Source organism: Ursus americanus, chromosome 1 (genome assembly GCF_024610735.1).
Source record: "Ursus americanus isolate L20-20 chromosome 1, mUrsAme1.1.p, whole genome shotgun sequence".
Taxonomy (NCBI): domain Eukaryota; kingdom Metazoa; phylum Chordata; class Mammalia; order Carnivora; family Ursidae; genus Ursus; species Ursus americanus.
The window spans coordinates 31,935,886-31,955,557 of record NC_142127.1 but is presented as its reverse complement, the minus strand read 5'-3'; positions in this window follow the sequence as shown (position 1 = coordinate 31,955,557).

The window sequence follows — 19,672 nt, the reverse complement described above, 5'->3', positions numbered from 1 at the left end:
TCCCTAATCTAGCAAGGGAAACAAACATTCGTGTCCAAGAGGCAGAGAGGACCCCTCCCAAGCTCAACCACGACAAACCTACGCCACATCACGTCATAGTGCAATTCGCAAATATTAGATGCAAGGATACAGTATTGAAAGCGGCCAGGGCAAAGAAATTTCTCATGTACCAAGGCAAAGGCATCAGAATTACATCAGACCTGTCTACACAGACTTGGAATGAGAGAAAGGGTTGGGGGAGCATTTTTAAAGCTCTTTCAGAGAAAAACATGCAGCCAAGGATCCCTTATCCAGCAAGGCTGTCATTCAGAATGGATGGAGAAATAAAGACATTTCAGAATCGCCAGTCACTAACCAATTTTGTAACCACGAAACCAGCCCTACAGGAGATATTACGGGGGGTTCTATAAAAGTAAAAAGGCCCCAAGAGTGATACAGAACAGAAAGTCACAGCCAATACAAACAAAGACTTTACTGGCAACATGGCAACATTAAAATCATATCTCTCAGTAATCAGTCTTAACGTAAATGGTTTGAACCATCCCATAAAACGCCACAGGGTTGCGGATTGGATAAAAAGAAATGACCCATCCATTTGCTGTCTACAAGAGACTCATTTCAAACCCAAAGATGCATTCAGACTGAGAGTAAGGGGATGGAGTACCATCTTTCACGCAAATGGACCTCAAAAGAAAGCTGGGGTAGCAATTCTCATATCAGATAAATTGGATTTTAAACTACAGACTATAGTAAGAGACGCAGAAGGGCACTATATTATTCTTAAGGGAAGTATTCAACAAGTGGATATGACAATTATAAATATATATGCCCCCAACAGGGGAGCAGCAAGATACACAAGCCAACTCTTAACCAGAATAAAGAGACATATAAATAAAAATACATTAATAGTAGGGGACCTCAACACTCCACTCTCAGAAATAGACAGAACACCCTGGCAAAAACTAAGCAAAGAATCAAAGGCTTTGAATGCCATACTCGACGAGTTGGACCTCATAGATATATATAGAACACTATACCCCAGAACCAAAGAATACTCATTCTATTCTAATGCCCATGGAACATTCTCAAGAATAGACCATGTTCTGGGACACAAAACAGGTCTCAACCGATACCAAAAGATTGAAATTATCCCCTGCATATTCTCAGACCACAAGGCTCTGAAATTGGAACTCAACCACAAGGAAAAATTTGGAAGAAACTCAAACACTTGGAGACTAAGAACCATCCTGCTCAGGAATGACTCAATAAACCAGGAAATCAAAAATCAAATTAAACAATTTATGGAGACCAATGAGAATGAAAATACAACAGTCCAAAACCTATGGGATACTGCAAAGTCAGTCCTAAGGGAAAAATACATAGCCATCCAAGCCTCACTCAAAAGAATAGAAAAATCTAAAATGCAGTTTTTATATTCTCACGTCAAGAAGCTGGAACAGCAACAGAGGGACAGGCCTAATCCACGCACGAGGAAGCAGTTGACCAAAATTAGAGCTGAAATCAATCAAGCAGAAACCAGAAGTACAGTAGAGCAGATCCACAGGACTAGAAGCTGGTTCTTTGAGAGAATCAATAAAATTGACAGACCACTGGCAAGACTTATCCAAAAGAAAAGAGAAAGGACCCAGATTATTAAAATTATGAATGAAAAAGGAGAGGTCACGACGAGCACCATTGAAATTGGAAGGATTATTAGAAATTTTTATCAACAGCTATATGCCAATAAACTAAGCAATCTGGAAGAGATGGAATCCTTCCTGGAAACCTATAAACTACCAAGATTGAAACCGGAAGAAATTGATTTCTTAAACAGGCCAATTAATTATGAAGAAATTGAGTCCGTGATAAACAACCTTCCAAATAACAAAACTCCAGGCCCGGACGGTTTTCCTGGGGAATTCTACCAAACATTCAAAGAAGAAATAATACCTATTCTCCTAAAGCTATTTCAAAAAATAGAAACAGAAGGAAAGCTACCAAACTCATTCTATGAGGCCAATATTACCTTGATCCCCAAACCAGGCAAAGACCCCATCAAAAAGGAGAATTACAGACCGATTTCCCTAATGAATATGGACGCCAAAATCCTCAACAAGATACTTGCTAATAGAATCCAACAGTACATTAAAAGGATTATCCATCACGATCAAGTGGGATTCATACCTGGGATGCAAGCGTGGTTCAATATTCGCAAATCAATCAGCGTGATACATCATATCAACAAGAAAAGACTCAGGAACCATATGATCCTCTCAATTGATGCAGAAAAAGCATTTGACAAAATACAGCATCCTTTCCTGATTAAAACCCTTCAGAGTGTAGGAATAGAAGGTACATTTCTCAATCTCATAAAAGCCATCTATGAAAAGCCTACTGCAAATATTATTCTCAATGGGGAAAAGCTGGAAGCCTTTCCTTTAAGATCAGGAACTCGACAAGGATGCCCATTCTTGCCACTATTATTCAACATAGTACTAGAAGTCCTTGCAACAGCAATCAGACGACAAAAAGGGATCAAAGGTATTCAAATTGGCAAAGAAGAAGTCAAAATGTCTCTCTTCACAGAGGACATGATACTGTATATGGAAAACCCAAAAGAAGCCACTCCCAAACTATTAGAAGTTATAGAGCAATTCAGTAACGTGGCAGGATACAAAATCAATGCTCAGAAATCAGTTGCATTTCTATACACGAATAACGAGACCGAAGAAAGAGAAATTAGGGAATCCATCCCATTTACAATAGCACCAAAAACCATACGTTACCTTGGAATTAATTTAACCAGAGACGTAAAGGACCTATATTCTAGAAACTATAAATCACTCTTGAAAGACATTGAGGAAGACATAAAAAGATGGAAAGATATTCCATGCTCATGGATCGGAAGAATTAACATAGTTAAAATGTCCATGCTACCCAAAGCAATCTACACTTTCAATGCTATCCCGATCAAAATACCGAGGACATTTTTCAAAGAACTGGAACAAATAGTCCTTAAATTTGTGTGGAAACAGAAAAGGCCCCGAATCTCCAAGGAACTGTTGAAAAGGAAAAACAAAGCTGGGGGCATCACAATGCCGGATTTCGAGCTGTACTACAAAGCTGTGATCACAAAGACAGCATGGTACTGGCACAAAAACAGACACATAGACCAATGGAACAGAATAGAGAACCCAGAAATGGACCCTCGGCTCTTTGGGCAACTAATCTTTGATAAAGCAGGAAAAAACATCCGGTGGAAAAAAAGACAGTCTCTTCAAAAAATGATGCTGGGAAAATTGGACAGCTACATGCAAGAGAATGAAACTTGACCACTCTCTCACACCATACACAAAAATAAACTCCAAATGGATGAAAGACCTCGATGTGAGACAGGAATCCATCAAAATTCTAGAGGAGAACATAGGCAGCAACCTCTACGACATCGGCCAAAGCAACCTTTTTCATGACACATCTCCAAAGGCAAGAGAAACAAAAGATAAAATGAACTTATGGGACTTCATCAAGATGAAAAGCTTCTGCACAGCCAAGGAAACAGTCAAAAAAACTAAGAGGCAGCCCACGGAATGGGAGAATATATTTGCAAATGACACTACAGATAAAGGACTGGTATCCAAGATCTACAAAGAACTTCTCAAACTCAATACACGAGAAACAAATAAACAAATCAAAAAATGGGCAGAAGATATGAACAGACACTTTTCCAATGAAGACATACAAATGGCTAACAGACACATGAAAAAATGTTCAAAATCATTAGCCATCAAGGAAATTCAAATCAAAACCACACTGAGATACCACCTTACGCCAGTTAGAATGGCAAAAATAGACAAGGCAAGAAACAACAATTGTTGGAGAGGATGTGGAGAAAGGGGATCCCTCCTACATTGTTGGTGGGAATGCAAGTTGGTACAGCCACGCTGGAAAACAGTGTGGAGGTCCCTTAAAAAGTTAAAAATTGAGGTACCCTATGATCCAGCCATTGCACTACTGGGTATTTACCCCAAAGATACAGACGTAGTAAAGAGAAGGGCCATATGCACCCCAATGTTCATAGCAGCAATGTCCACAATAGCTAAATTGTGGAAGGAGCCGAGATGCCCTTCAACAGATGACTGGATTAAGAAGTTGTGGTCCATATATACAATGGAATATTACTCAGCTATCAGAAAAAACGAGTTCTCAACATTTGCTACAACATGGACAGCACTGGAGGAGATAATGCTAAGTGAAATAAGTCAAGCAGAGAAAGACAACTATCATATGATTTCTCTCATCTATGGAACATAAGAACTAGGATGATCGGTAGGGGAAGAAAGGGATAAAGAAAGGGGGGGTAATCAGAAGGGGGAATGAAACATGAGAGACTATGGACTATGAGAAACAAACTGAGGGCCTCAGAGGGGAGGGGGGTGGGGGAATGGGATAGGCCGGTGATGGGTAGTAAGGAGGGCACGTATTGCATGGTGCACTGGGTGTTATACACAACTAATGAATCATCGAGCCTTACATTGGAAACCGGGGATGTACTGTATGGTGACTAACATAATATAATAAAAAATCAGTATAAAAAAAAAGAATTATGTAAGATTACTATACTAGTAATACGATTCAGATGACTTCTTTAAGGATAAGTGAAGAATTTACGCTTTTCAAAACAATGCCTATTTACAAATGTATAAACAAAGATTTCTAAAGAGAAGGGTGGGGGGGCACAAGGGGTCATAGAGTGATGTTGTGAAAGACCCTTCCCATGTTAAAATAGTCTCAAACATTGGATTTTTTCCCCTGATTAGTCACTGAAAGGGGTGCCTGAGTGGCTCAGTCGGTTAAGCATCTGCCTTCCGCTCAGGTAATGATCCCAGGGTCCTGGGATGGAGTCCCATATCGGGCTCCATGCTCAGCAGGAAGCCTGCTTCTCCCTCTCCTTGCTTGTGCTCTCTCTCTCTATTTCTGTCTCTCTCTCTCAAATAATATCTTTTAAAAAAAATCATTGAAGTTTTTTCATTAAAAAAATTGAAATTAAGCGAACTATGACAAATAGGTTACAGATAACAACAAGTGGAACTTACAACACTTGAAGAATCGTGAGATTTCCCTTAGAAGAGTGAGCACACTGTTCTCAAATGCTGCTACTCAAGAGGGCAGAGGAAGCTTCCCACTGAATTCCCTGAGATGGCAAAATGGACTTACAATTGGGCCTCACCATGCCAATTTTTCTATTCCAGCAGAGGTAGTTAATTACTAAGGTCAGAACACTTTCCATCTTTGAAACTGTCATCAGGTTATAAATTTTCTGTGTCTATCCCCAAAACGTGAGTAGACATTTGAAAGCAGAGAACTAAAACCAAAAAGTAAATAGTAATGTTCTTAGTTAAGGATAATGTGCTAGAAAATAATCACCACAAAATTTTAAAATATAATACCTTTGAATAGTCTCTGTGCACTGAAGTTTGTATTTAATTTTTCATTTTGTTTCATTTCTTATTTATTTAAAAAATTGAATAGGGAATACTTTTACATGATTAATACACAATACAAAGTGGTATACAGTAAAAAGTTTAGCTCGCAGTCTACTCTCATCAGCCCCATTTTTCTCTGTCACCAGCAGGTCACCATATTATTAATTACTGAGTATTCTTCCAGAATTTCTTTATGCAAGACCAAGGAAATGCAGATATATATTGTTATTTCCCCTCTTTCTTCCATAAAATGTAGCACAGTATAGACTGTTCTGTGTTTTGTTATTTTCACCCAGTGATACCTCTTGGAGATCTTTCCTTACCAGTAGTTCAAGGGCTTTGCCTTTTTTTCTTACATTTTTCATAGTCCATTCTCATGGCATGCATGTACACTAATCTATTTAACCAGTTCCCTAATGATGGAAAGCTGGATTACTTCCAATTTTTACTAGTACACACAGTGCTTTTGATAAACAACCTTTACATATGTTGCTTCATACATGTTCATTGCTTATTTTCAGAGAATGAAAATAAAGCCAAGTCCTAAAAATAGAGTCATCCTCAATTTTGGCAAGCTTCTAAATCTGACAGCTCACTTGGGTTATTTTTTGCTACCTAAAGTTACTAATTTAGTTTTTCACTCTCCAGTGCATTGGCCAAGAAGAGTGGTTTCATTTGTAAATAAATACAAACTAACTAGATATTTGGAAGGAAGGGGCCATGTGTCATATATATCCATAGAGCTGTCCTAGACCTCTGCAGAAATGTTGCTTCCCCCAAAAAATGCTAGAAGGAAGGGTGATTTCCATAAGAGCCACTAAATAACACATCAGAGCCCTGAAAAATCTTGGCTTCCTTATATCTTGATTATCATATTTAATTCTTAGGATTTGTCCTTCAAATTGATTTTCACAAGTATCCTCTTCCCATATATTTCTTTTCCCACCAGCTACATTCTCCAAAAATGGTTGCTCTGTACCAATGTTCTTTTTATTCCAACCTGTGTGCATTCTCTTGCCGATGTATCATTTTAAAATAGCCCACTTGTTATATAATGCCTACCTCAATTCCTTTTTTGTTGTTGCTGTTGTTTTCTCAAGGAATTCTTTGGGTAATTACTTTAATGGAATTTGGTTTTTGATGATTTATTCTCCCCCCTCCCAACCCTCCTCCCAAGCACTCAATAGTAAATTTAAGACACAGGTAAGATTTTGTGGGGTTTTTGTTTGTTTGTTTGTTTCCTTTTCTTCCTTCTTAATCACAAGCTGTTGGAATATTAATTAAGTCAATATTTTATTACTTTTTTAAGTCAACATTTTAAATTAATATGTTTTTATAGATTAGTATCTCTACAAGAAACCAACTCCACTGAGTCTGATCTCTGCATCTCCCTCTTACAGAACAATGACTTCCCTGAGTCACCTCTCCTGGTTTCAGTTGTTGGCATCATCACCAGCTCTTCTCAGTGACTACACCATCCACACCGTGCTCTCAACTGGTCAAACAGATCCCTGGATTTTTTCTTCGAATCTGTAGCTCATGACTTCAGGATTGCTTGGAAGAGAAAAGTATGAATGGAGAATGAGAGGTACACTCTTACTTTCTTTTCTCAGTAATGCTTTTTATTTCATTGCTTGACTCATTACCATCTTCTTTTTTTTCTTTCTTACTGCTATGTTTTTGCTCCCTAATGCGTAAATTCCTGTTTTTCATGGGTTTCTGTGTAAGTAGTTTTTCTTCCACTGCCTTTATCTGCCTTCCAGAATTCTGAAAGCAAAGTTCTCCAAAATGTAAAAGACCTACTAGTATACTGTGAATAGTTTATTTGTTTGGTTTGTTTAAGTATAGTCAGAGGTAAGTCAACATTACTACAATCCCTTTTATAAAAAAAAAATGATACTTAAGTTGGTTTAGGATGGTTTTAAATAATTCTTTGCCATTTGCAAGCTGTTCTTTCTTAATAAGAGTTTAAGAGGTCTGATTTTGTATTTGTGCAGTTTTGCATACATATTTACATAACAGTCACAAAGGTACAGTTATCCAAATATATATAGACCACATGTTTTGACAGGGCTGCAAAGATAACACTATTGGTTTATGAATTCAAACTCATTTTCTGATATAAGTGAGAAAAAAACAAAAGCATGATTTTTCCAGTGGTTATGGTTACCTTATGATGATTAATCCTCCAAAATATCATTATTTGAACAACGGGATTTTGAAGAGAACAAAGGGCAGAAAAAAAAGATAGAAAATATTCTGCAACAAAGAGAGAGGAAATTATGTTTCACCAGATTGCAAGACTCAAATTGCGGTTAAACTGATGGCCTGCCTGATATTCTAAGGCTGATTATTCCCTCCCCAGGGGGATATTATAAACAAGGATTTACTATCAAAATATTTTTTATTTGTCTGAAAACTAATTTGCCAAGCCTGGAGATCAGAGGAAGAGGCAGATGGGAAAAGCAACCTGCTCCTGTGCCTCTAAGGAGTCAGCTGTGGGGAGACCTCGACCAGTGGGATGGAAATGTCACTCGAGCCCTGAAGCTCCATAAATACCAGGAAAGAAGGCAACACCAATCTCCCAGCCCACAGCTCACAAAGCCACTCTCTCTTCCAGCAGGTATTAAACATTAATGACCATTCCTATAATGAGGGGCAAGAACGGCTCTCGGCAGTAGAACTGCCCATTCATGTGGGTAGTGTTGGATTTTCAACAGCAGCATGCTTCACCACTTTTTTTTCCTGCTCCTTTTATCCCTCTGAGAATCTTCAGCCTGAAGGTAATGAAGTGCTTCCTTTATCACTCTGTATCATTGAAATATTTATCTGATTATTTGAATAGAAGATTACTGCAACAATGGTAACTCTCTCCCTGCGTATACTCAGACTTCAAAAGGAAGAAGGAAGCTTGATGAATAAAATAATAGCAAGGCATTTGGCAATAAGCTTTACAAATAACAAAAAAATGCCCTGATAATTTGCAGCTTGTTTACAGCTTGTAAACTCACACATGATGCTAAGCATGGGACCGAAACTGAAGCAACAGTTGGCCTTTGGAGTAATAATTTAGACAGCAGTAAGTTTCAAAGTTGGTTTTCTTTTTTTTCCTACACCTTTGAACATTTCTAAATACATTGCTGCTGTCTTGCTGAGTCCCTGAAGATAATGTGCATTCATTAAGGCAGTTGTCTCAGCATCCGTTTTACTCCATCCTTGACTGTGTCACGGGTTTTGTTTCCTGGTAAGCACAAAGTATATATAAGCCTAAATAAAGGTGGCCTCTGATTTCCACCTGCCTGGCTGTGGGTTTAGTCTTTTGCAGAGGAACCCTCCCCAGGCACTTCTTGGAGTAAACACAAGAGACAACACGAGTCCACAAATGAGGCCTTGCCCTCACTAATTGCCATGGAAGGTCACCCTGAGTCTTGGCCATCCTGGCCCAAGGCCCAACAGAGCCACCAGCCTGTTTCGCTTGCCATAACTGTTGTCTTGATACCATTGGAACTGGTCGTCAGTGCCCAGCCTCAGAAATTCAGTGAGGTGAGAAGGACCCTCCTGTGTCCCCCCTCACTAGGGAGTGAGGGCAGGGACATGCCATTGCGAAGCTGGTTTTGCTCATAATCATTCCAGGGTTTAGTGAGACCGTCCTCTCAGTGGACACGCTGCCCTCTCCTCCACGCTGCGTACCCCGGGTGGACGTGGAACAAGCTCCTGTCCAGCTGCTACCAGAAGCATCTGTCATCCCCCACTATTTAAGTTGTTGCATTTTATTCACTCTGCAGTTTCATCTCTCTTTCTGGTGAACCTGCCTTAAGGAAACCCCATTGCTGTCCCTTCAGTTTGTCTTTGACAGTAGTCTCCCGAGGCTGCTGTACAGGTCTCAACACCAGCTGCGCAGTGTGTTTATCCCAGAAGCCTTCCCAGCACCCACAGGGATTCTGTGACTCACTAGACACGTGGAGAGGGGAGCGTTGCCTTAGTCCACTGGCCAATAGTGTTCCTTCTGAGACCACTTCTATAATCATCGCTTCTTATGTTACTCAATGCACAAAAAAAGGGGTAGCTGGGTGATGGAGATTAAGGAGGGCTCGCGATGTAATGAGCCGTGGGTATTATATAAGACTGATGAATCACTGACCTCTACCTCTGAAACCAATAATACACTACATTGTAATTAATTGCATTTAAATGAAAAAAATTTAAAAAAAGAAAACGGATGATAATTTTTGCCTTCCAGAGCTTCTATGTGTCAAAAAGGACATATATTTTTGAAGTTTTATTTTTTATTGTTTTTAATAGACTTTATTTTTTATAGTAGTTTTAGGTTCACAGCAAAATTGAGTGGGTGGACCAGAGATTTTCCGTATATCCCCACACATGCAGAGCGTTCCCCATCGTCAATATCTCTCATGACAGTGGTACATTTGTTATAATTGATGAACCTACCTTGACACAAGATTATCACCCAAAGTCTATAGTTTACATTAGGGTTCACTCTTGGTGTTGTACATTCTGTGGGTGTGGACAAATGTATAATGACATGTATCCACCATTATCATACAGAATATTTTTACTGCCCTAAAAATCCTCTGTCATCTACCTATTCAATCCTCCCTTCCCCCAGCCCCTGGCAACCACTGATTTTTTTTATTGTCTCCATAGTTTTGCCTTTCCCAGAATGTTATACAGTTGAAATCATACATTTTGTAGCCTTTTTAGATGGGCTCCTCCAGTTAGAAATACGCATTTTAAGTTCTTCCATGTCTTTTCATGACTTCATAGCTCATTTCTTTGTAGTGCTGAATAATATTCAACGATCTGGATGTACCACAGTTTATTTATCCATCATCTCTCATAAAGGATATTTGTATTTATAAATTAATAAGGTATTGTTAATTGAAAGTACAGTCACAGAAGGTAGCTAGGTTTTACGAGGCAGTGTTCTCTGGATCCATGTTTCTCTATCCCTACTGTATTTTCCCAAATAATACCTCTATTTTTGTTCTTTTCCTTCTTTGTTTGTGGTTGTACAAGGTTGTTATGTAACCAGTGTTGTATGGGGTGTGGAAAGAACTAGGTTCAATCCATTTTCAAGTTTTCTTAATTTTCTTTTTTCCAGAGTTATTGTTATCTGTGTTTCTCTGAGATAAAACTTAAAGCATATAGAAACAGTGGCTTGGAGCTGTCCCAGCAGGTATTGAAATGTCCCCTCTTTTGTCTACTTTAGACTCAAGGAAAGGGAGGGCGATGGGGAGGAAGGGAAGAAAGGATGGGGAAGTCTTCACTTGATTCTAGTACATTTGATACTGACAAAGAAATGAGTGCCCTCTGAGTAACATATCACATGTCAAAGTATTGAGGCTGGGGAGAGTATAAGGAGTAGCAGAGACACTCCTTGAGAAATTCTGACATGGAGAATGGAGTAGGTCATTGTTCCAGCTTGGACAACTTACATGAAGCATTTTTCATTCAACTGGTGGTATTTGTGACGAGACAGTGATAACAGAAGCTGGGATGATGAGTTCTAGCTGTCAGGTATTTACCCAGGCTGAGGTTTCTAGACTGAGTCTGCTCCATGGAAATACCTCACCTACCTTCTATGCTGTTTTGTATCCTAATTTGAGGTATAAATCTTCGTTAGCATGGAAGATATTTTTCCTCTGGGCACAAACCTTCTATTTAAACTTTAACATTTTTAGCTATTTTTTTTTTTTTGCTTATTCTAAATCAATTTTGAGGGGATTTATATTTTCATTATAAATTATTTTGATTAATAAATATATATTTGTGATATTCAGACACAATAATATAGACTTATATTTCTTATTTTCACAACAGTCCTGAACCAGATATGAAGACTTTAAAAAACATGATAGATAGTTAGAGGGAGAGAGGTCTCTTGTGAATGAGCCTTATCCCCAAAACAATTCTGCTCCACATTCCATCCACTTACCCTGCCTCCTTGTCCCCAACTCAAGTAGAATTTGAGATTTCAAATGTTCTTCTTGATGCTTTGCTGATTAACCATTATACGCATGATTATATGGGGATTATAATAACACTTTCTCAAGTAGAATCTTGTGCATAAACCAGTGGGAGAATAGGGGTCCTGATTAGCCAGTGATCCGTTCTGATATACCAAAATTCACCTTAGATGAACACTTTTACTATGCCCATACTTGTGATCAGTCTTACTCTTCCCTGAAGGGTAGAACCAACAGTCTTTGGCTTTTTTCCCCTGATTATTATTTTTTTTTGCAAGCTTAAGCACTAGCCAGTTTCATAACCAGGGTTTTCTTTGTTTGTTTGCTTGTTTTTGCCACATCTGTCCACTAGAGTTCCCATTTAATAATTAAATGACCTATGGTACACGAAGCCCGGGATTCTCAATATTATCTTTCTTATTACGGGCATATCAATTACTTTTGAATAAACTATGAGCTTACACCATTGGGCCCAAAAAAGAGAGGCCCAGCTCTTTTTTTTTTTTTTTAAAGATTTTTATTTGTTTATTTGAGAGAGAGAGAGTGCACGAGCAGGGGCGGAGGGGCAGAGGGACAGTAGTCCATGCTGATCAGGTGCCTGAAGGGGCCCTGACCCAAGGACCTCGAGATTACCACCTGAGCCCAAGTCAGCCGCTTAACTGACTGAGCCATCCAGGCATCATGCCGAGCTCTATTGTTTTAACTTAATTAGGAATTTTTAGAATTGGCCTGCAGAAATTTTATTAAGGGTCTTAAGCTCTACTAATTTAAACTCACCCCCAACTTGCCCCATGGAAGTTAACTTCCTCAGTTTATCTTTCCCATAAACAAAGCCGACTGAAGATATATAGGTAGCCGGAATGCAGAATGAATGTATCATCATATCCCTCTCTACTACCACCATCTGATCTTGACAACAAAATTAAGGGAAAATGAGCATTTGATTTAGAAAATATTTACATAATGACAGGGTAAATAATTTCACAGTTTTGACTTTTCAGTATAAGGGATATAAAATTCATTTATTCATTATATAAGGATTTATTATGCATTTACTATGTGCCAGGTTCTGTTCTAGGTGTTCGAAGTAGAGTAGAGATCTCATAGATTTTACCACCTAGTAAGGGTAGATCATAATAAAATGTAAATAACATGATGTTAGAAGCCATGGATAAAAATAAAACAGGGCACAGTTAAATGGCAGATAGCTGAGGGTGGCCAGGAGTCACTGACTGGCCCTCCAGTCTGGTTACAGGAGCATATAACTGCGGTTTTCTGGGAGCTGGAGGGTCACGGTCAGGAAGTCTGACCACAGCATCAAGGATGACCAAGTGAAGAGTCCTCACATACTAGGGTCATGGATGGGGTGACTTGATCAGGAATTTGGCAGGTTGGTGAGAAAGGCAAACAACAGAGCATAGAGATAAGAGCCGACTATTGGACAGACTTGGGTTTGACACCACTGACTAGTTGTGTGACTGAGGTCACCTTATTAAATTTCTCAGAGCCTCATTTCCTCAACAGTCAAGTGGGAATTATAAAGTAACCAACATTTATTTCATCTTTAGAGTGTACCAAGCTCAAGACTAAGTGCTCTACTAAATAATTTTATTTGACAAAAACACTTATAGCAAAATACTGTTATTCTGTCCATGTGAACTGTGAGCAGACTGAGGTGTGACCTGAGGTTACCCAGCTGTGGTGACAGACAGGACTGTCTGAGAAGTTACCCCAGGAGCTCTTTGTGGTGTTTGATTTTGTTTTTGTTTTCCCAGCAAGCTGGCTGGGACTAGAAGCTTCTGTTTTCCTAAGTAGGAGGGCTTCTTCATACACTTAATTCCCCACAGGGACCAGGAACTCCAGGTACTAGGGAAGTGGGCAGCTGGCATTTCCTGGCACTTCTCTAAACAGATGGCCTTACACGCAGATTATTTGGACTTGAACCAACATGTTTATTCCCCCATGTGAGGTCACTCTCATGTTGCCCCATAAATCCCTCTTCCAATGCATAGCCCTGCGATTGCCCACTGCCTCTCTGTTTAATGTTGCTAGAATGGAGACTGTGTGCATCCACAGACTCTGCCTATAATTTGTAGGTGGCACCAAATGACATTTCCTAGTAAACCTTTTGTAGGACAATGGCTTTATTTTTCTGGGGAGCCAGAAATCAGAGTCAGGTCCGTGTGGCACCAGCATTTCTTAACAGCTAGGTCATGATGCATAACCTTTAGAGCTCTTGCGGATTAAGTGAGATATAATATGAAGCACTTAGTTTAGTACCTGACAGAAATTTTCCACAATTTAAAAAATAACTATTACAGTTGATCCTTGAACAGCACAGGTTTAAACTGCATGGGTCCACTTACATAACACAGATTTTTTTTTTCAATAAACACAGCATTGTAAATGTATTTTCTCTTCCTTAGGTTTTTCTTAATACAACTTTCTTTTCTCTAGCTTACTTTATCATAAGAATACAGTATATAGTACATATAACATACGGAATATGTGTTAATTGGCTGTTTATGTTATCCAGTCAAGGTTTCCAGTCAACAGTAGGCTGTTTGTAATTAAGTTTTGCGGGGGCGGTCAGAGGTTATACATGGATATTCAACTGTGCAGGGGGTGGCTCCCTTAGCCCTGCCATTGTTCAAAGATCAACTGTAGTTATTATTATTCTAGCCTCATATTATGACTACAAATTGATACTGCAAGAAGTTATTTTGTTTTGTTTTAATACAAATTAAAGGTGTTAATAGAATTCTGCAGAAAGTGCCAGCTTTTCTGTGCCCTGTTTTTGGTATTTCCAGGATTGCTAAAGGAAGAAAGAGCAGTTTTCCATCAGGTTAATTACCTGGTGAACTTGGGTAGGACGTCTGGGAAGGGGATGCTACATTGCTCATAAATTAAACTATTATATTCATTGTGATCACGTTGATGGGACTGTTCCCTTAGCAGAGTTCCTCTGCATAAACGATGAGGGTCTGGTTGTGTGTCAGGTGACGGGGAGACAAAGTGGTACAAGTTAGTGAAGTCTTGGGATACCTGGAGCTGCTTCTATTTGGTTAAGCTGGAATTGCCAGAGGGACTCCCACGTGAGAGGCAGACAGAAGGGCATGTGGCTCTTGTTCAGTACAGTTGCTTGGCTAAGTGTGGACACTGAGGAAGAGTTAAGCAAGAAAGGAGAAAACAAGATAGGCATTGTACAGAGTGGTTTCTAATCAGAGAACCATTTTCACGGGGGTCACCACTGCTGAGTGAGCAGTGAGACATTTTAGCCATGTGGAAACAAGCTTTTTAGAGCAGGACGGGCAGACGGATCTGTTCTCAGATTGTGCTTTTAGTCACAAGAGGCATAAAACAAGCTGACCTAATAAAAGCTGTAGGAGGGTGCCTGGGTGGCTCTGTCAGTTAAGCGTTTGCCTTTGGCTCTGGTCATGATCCAAGGACCCTGGGATGGAGCCCTGCTCAGCAGGGAGTCTTGCTTCTCCCTCTGCCCTCCCCCCAACTCATGCTTGCTTGCGCTCAAATAAATAAATAAAATCTTTAAAAAAAAAGCTAAGGAGATTGCATAGCATTATGAATGTAAGTCATGCCATTGAATACTTACATGGTTTAAATGGCAAATTTTATGTTACATGTATTTTTTAAATTAAATTAATTTAGAAATTTAAAACATTTAATAACATAATGTACCAGAGGCCATTGAATTGTGCACGTAGGGTAAATGGCACGGTATGTGAACTGGATACCAATAAAGCTGCTTAAAAAAGCTACGGAGAGCATTTTGTTCCTACAGTTATGGGTTAGTTTTCCTTTAGTTTTCTAAAGGTTTTGTCGCATAGGCTACTCAGTAAACACCAAGACTTTGATGTAACAGGAGCTGCATAAATCTCAAGGCTGTAGGTGGTTATGTGAACACAGTTAAGGCACTTTATTTCTAGTATTTTGGGCAATGTAATCAGTTGAAGGAGAAAAATAATTGGCTGAAATACAGGCCTTATGTGTGTATTATGAGGCTCTCAGTTTTTTATTCCTCACTAGCCAAGTACTGTGTGTTGCTCTGTACACAGCCTAACAAAGCTGTGCTTGTAAAAAGTCTCATCAATACAGGATCTGACAGGATCAGACAATAGACTTTTGCTAATTAATATTTAATGGGCCTATGGATTTTTTCTCAGCAGCTGGAGTGCTAAATAATAGTCAATTAGCAAATGTGTTAATTAACTCTAATTACATAGCACATGAGCTTCTCCAAGGATTTTTCCTTTACAGATTTACACGTGAATGTTCCACCACTCTTCTTGAACACGCCAGGCAGCTAATTAATTGATAAGTAATAATTCTTTCTTCTCTCTAAAACATGTATTTAAAAATAAAACCCAGTTTAATGCTTGATGACTTTTAAAAGTGACATTTAAGGATGTAAGATGAGCCTGATGTCTGCCTTTTAAATAGGCTTCTCCTAATCACTAGGAAGTTTTTCATTCGTGTGTGAATTAGAAAGAGGGAAAGAGCATTTTGAGTTTTGTGTATCCGTGCATGAGGTGTGCATGAGAGAAAGAGAGAGAGAAAAAAAGATGAAAGAGAGGGAGGAAGGAAGGAGAGAAGGAGCAAGGGAGTTAGGAAGAAAAGAAGGAATAGAAGGAGAAAGAGAGGGGTAGGGAAGGAGGGGGTAGGCGAAGAGAAGGAAGAGGAGAGAAGGGGGTAGGGGAGGAAGGAAGAAAGAATGAAAAATATAAAGGAGGCCGGTCCTTTGTGAGGAGTCAGGATATGCTGAATTTGACTTGCAGTATGCAAAATTATGAACTCTAGGAGAAGGGTAATCAATATGTACCATGCAATTAACAGTAATCTTCTGAGCTTCGCGTGCCAGTTTAAGAAAAGGCTTCTGAACATTGTATGGTGTCTGCCACTGGGGACAGAGAATGCTCTGAGGAGAGGAATTAGCATAGCAGCTTTGCACATGGTCTGGCATGAGTTGAGAGATCAAAGCAGGGCGGGGGGGGAGATGGCAGCAGCCTGCTCCAGGGGAGCCAGCAGCTCTGCCACTATTTCGGTGCTGGAGGAAGTGGCTTCTGCTCAAGGCATGTGTAGAGAAAGCCTTGCAGAGGACTTTAGGGGAACAAAGTTGTTTTTTTTTTTTTTTTTTTAATAAGAGAATGATCATGGAATCTAGTTCAGATGTACTACTCATTTGAAGAACGCTATCACCAAGCCTATAATAACTCTCAGTTCACTACAGCGAGCCTCTGCTAAGACCCTTAAATGTTGGTTAGCTATAAAGAATGTTTAGGGGAAAAAAGTGTTAAAATTGGTCCTTGAGGTTGGGCTTGTTTGATCACTTGAGTAAGGCTCAGAGGGGCTGCCAGGCTTGGAGCAAATACACCCCGCCTTGTCACTCTCATGGCGTCAGTTACCTAGTTCTCGTTAAGGACTCTAAAGAAACAGAGAAAAATGCTGTCTTGTGAAAGTGCATGCACACCGGAAAATGCCAAGCTTTGCTTCCCTGTTTACTGTACCAAGAGACAATGATGTTCATCCTTCTCATGGTTTATAGGAGGTGCTGGCTTAGAAAAATGTGAATCTGTTCTTGGGAATTACCAACACTGAGTACCTAGCAAATAGTGTATTTGGTTCTCATGGTCCAAGACCCTGTCTCCTGTGTTTCTTTTTGTTTTGGGGACCTGGTTGAGAGCCGTGTTTGGAGAGGGTCTCTTGGGAGGCCTTGAGGCCGTGGAGGGCCGTGATGCTGAAGATGGAGTCAGGCAACATGAAAAACTCGGGTCTGGGGACACTATGGGTCAGTGCTCAGGAGTCATGAAACTTCGAACGTCTGTATCAGACAACTCACTGCCTGCCTCTCCTCCCTTCAGCCTCCCTCTTCATTCCAGCCTTGCTGTGGCCCTGGCTGCAGAGGGTGTGACGTGGGGGCTCCCAGCCTCCACTGTGTTACTGGCTAGCTCATCTTCTGTTCACGGGCTTCTGTTCCCTCATGGGACCTCTGCGGGGTCCAGGCAGACTTCACAAGCCTGAGAGTGCACAGCAGTTTACAGCCCTGGGATACCCGCTTCTGTATTTGAGTTCTCTTTGGGACTGAGACTTGGCCTTCCTCAGTGATTACCAGCCTGGCACCGTGCCCTTGCACTGGCATTCCCACTTTCCCAGCTTCACCTCCCTGGGTCCCCAGTTCCCATCCCTAGTATCATGGCCTACACTCAAGCTCTTGTCTCAGGCTGGGGGAACCTAGGCTAAGACGGTTTATTCCAGGAATCAAGTTGAAGCAATGACTAAAAACACAGGAGTGAGGGGTTGGTGAACGTGGACCCCAGACTGCAAGAAAATCTCAGGGAGATAGAAACCAGCCAAGTAGTGCATAATGTGCAGCCAGTACCCAGGGCCTGAAGGAATGAAGGAATGTAGACTTCTAACGTGGTTTCTTAGGGTCCTTTCAGTCTCTGAACTAGAGACCTTGCAGAGGCTGCTTGGGTGGGAGCAAAGCCTGTGGGTGGAAAATTCCACAGAGACATTATTTAGTCTCTCCACCTGGCAGAGTCTTCCCATCGCCAAAGAAAAGGGAAATAACGATGTTTACTCACGTAGCTTCGACTTGAGTGGGATAAATGCTTGGAGCAAAAGAGAGGAAACTTAAAAATGCGTGAACACCCTTGCTTTTCTTCTCATTTTCTCTGCACAAGTATAAATCCTACTCTAGTGGCATTGCAAGGAGGATGTGGCTGTTATTTCAGTTAGCAAATAACTGTAGAGTCCTGAATTAGTTCTCTGTTCCTGCTGTAACAGATCACCACAAACTTAGTGGATTAAAACAACGCAAGTTCATGATCTTATGGTTCTGTAGGGCAGAAGTCTGGCACAGGTCTTCCTTGGCCAAAATCAAGGTTTTGACAGAGCTGCATTCCTTTCTGAAAGCTCTAGGGGAGAATTGTTTTCTTGCCTTTTCCAGCTTCTAGGGGCTTCCTGTGTTTTTTAGTTTGGGTGCTTTCTTGTATCTTCAGAGTCAGTACTGACAGACTGAGTCGTCTTCACATCACATTATTCTGGCCTCTTCTGTCTTCCTCTTCCATTTTAAAGGATCCCTGTAATTACATTGGGCCCACCAGTATAACTGAGGATAATCTCTCATCTTAAGATCTACTGATTAGCAACCTTCATTCCCATTTGCCATGTAACATAACATTTTCACGGTTCTGGGGGTTAGGATGTAGACATTTTTGGAGTGGCCATTATTCTGCTTACCCTTAGTCCTTTCTGAAATCTTATAGCTTATAGACTGAAAATTTCCTCTAGCTAGAAAGTCCCCAACCTGGCATCGACAGGGTCTGCCTTCAAGGTTCAACTCTAATATATTCCATTTAAATCCTATCTTGAATTCAAACATCTAGAAATAATACTTCCCTCTATACTGCTTCTACAATATTTTGTATATGCTTTTAAAAAAGCACTTGGACACATACACAGACACTTAATATACTGTATATTGTTCTCTCCTTTCTTAATATACTTACAGACTAAGAGAAAGGAATTGTCATAATTATGTTTGCATCCCTAGCTCACAGGTGAAGAAGTGAAGGATGGTCAACATCCACAACTATTCCTTGAATTGAATGATGGTGGAAATTCAAGGAAAGACCTTGTAACGAATGTGTCACATTAACACTTGTTAGCACAAGGTACTAGATAATGAGCCATAGCTCAACAACAGACCACAGAGAAAATGAAATAGAGAAGTTTGTTACTCACAGGTCCTGGAGAAAGTCCCCAGCACACCTTGAGGGGCCACACGAGGAGGTCAAGGTGGGGTTTAGACAGAGAAATTGATAGGACCTGGAACACATGCCTTTATTAGGGTCTGTGGGTGAAGCGCTTTGGGATTCCTGGGCTAAGGCTACAATGGTCAGTTCAAACTAAAAGATCAGGGCTTGGTAAGCCCCACAGGGATCTTACCTAAGGGGTGAGCAAGGAGAAGGTGCTGGGCATCAGGGAGACTGTTGGTCACAAGGGCTGTTGGGGAAGTCGTACTGGGGACTTAAACTTGCTGCAACTCTGTGGGTTGTTGGCTAGGGCGTGTGCTTGCATGAGGGGCTGTTATTGGGTTAAGGACATGCAGACTGCTTGACTAGCTAAACTCTCGACAGACCCATATCTCTAGAACTAAAGCTTCTTTATGGGAGGAACTGCGTT